The sequence below is a fragment of the Eptesicus fuscus genome, chromosome 6 (genome assembly GCF_027574615.1).
Source record: "Eptesicus fuscus isolate TK198812 chromosome 6, DD_ASM_mEF_20220401, whole genome shotgun sequence".
Classification (NCBI taxonomy): domain Eukaryota; kingdom Metazoa; phylum Chordata; class Mammalia; order Chiroptera; family Vespertilionidae; genus Eptesicus; species Eptesicus fuscus.
Genome location: NC_072478.1, coordinates 62,365,504 through 62,367,165, shown reverse-complemented (window position 1 = coordinate 62,367,165; position 1,662 = coordinate 62,365,504).

The following is a 1,662-nucleotide window of genomic DNA, read 5'->3' as shown; positions in this document are numbered from 1 at the left end:
TCCCCTAAAGGGTTCAGTTTCTTGATTGACTCCAATGGTTGGTTTCTGTAATAATGCTCTGACAATTATTCAATGTAATGCTGTTTTTTCCTTAAGGAATTATTGTTAACATACTGATTATAGGATAACTAGTGAGAACTAAGACATACATTTTATTGTCACTGGGTTTATAGTTCACTTGGGAAGACAGAAAAACAAATAGTCATTTGTACTACAAATTGCACTGATTTAAATGTTTTAATAATGACAAACATTAAAAATGATGAGAGTGAAGACACATTACTGAATTCTAAGAAGGAAAATAGGCCATTTCTCCTGGAGAAGACAAAAACTGAGTTTTTAAGGATGGTTTTACAGTCAACCATCCATATCTGTGGGTTCAACTATCTACAAAAATACGTGTGGTTGCTGATGTGTACTACGTAGTTAGGCTTATAATGGTTTCATCTGAACTAAAGATGTACACACTTTTTCTCCTTGTCATTATTCCCTGAACAATACAGCATAGTAACAATTTACATAGCATTTATATTGTATTGGGTATTATAATGGAAGGCAGAAGAAAAAAAAAGATTCATGGGCACAGACCACAGTATGAGATTTCCAGAGGAAAAGAGGGGTGGTGGAAGGTAGAACGTAAAGGGGATAAATGGTGATGGAAGGAGACTTGACTTGGGGTGGTTAACACACAATACAATATACAGATGATGAGTCGTAGAATTGAATACCTGAAACCTGTATAATTTTATTAACCAATGTCATCCCAATAAATTCAATTGAAAAATAAAAATAAAAAAGTATACAGGAGGATGTACGTAAGTTATATGCAAATATACATACTTTTATATACCGGACTCAGGACTTGAGCATCCTGGAACCAATACCCTGTGGATACCAAGGGTCAACAGAAATAAAGGAAGTAGATAAGGTTTGATAGGTTATTAGATATGTAGGTTTCAGCTTCCACTGTTTTTTTGTTTTTTGTTTTTTTTTACAACCTTGCTTTTTTTTTTTCAATTTTTTTATTAAGGTATTATATGTGTATAATATTTGGTATAATATTTGTAATACAGCTTGAAATCTGGTATTGAGATCCCGCCTACTTTATTCTTCTTTCTCAGGATTGCTGTGGCTATTCGGGGTCTTTTTTTATTCCAGATGAATTTTTGGAGAGTTCTTTCAAGGTCTGTGAAATATGCCATTGGTATTTTAATGGGGAGTGCATTGAATCTATAGATTGCTTTGGGTAGTATTGACATTTTAATGATGTTGATTCTACCAATCCATGAACATGGTGTGTTCTTCCATCTGTTTACGTCTTCCTCTATCTCTTTTTTCAGTGTCCTGTAGTTTTCTGCGTATAGGTCTTTTACCTCCTTAGTTAAGTTTATTCCTAGGTATCTTAATTTTTTTTGGTGCAATGGTAAATGGGATTGCCTTTTTAGTCTCTCTGTCTGTAAGTTCACTATTGGTGTATAGAAAGGCCATAGATTTCTTGGCATTAATTTTGTATCCTGCTACATTGCCGAATTCATTTATTAAGTCTATTAGTTTTTTGACGGAGTCTTTCGGATTTTTTATGTACAATATCATGTCGTCTGCAAATAAAGACAGCTTTACTTGTTCTTTTCCAATTTGGATGTCTTTTATTTCTTCTTCTTG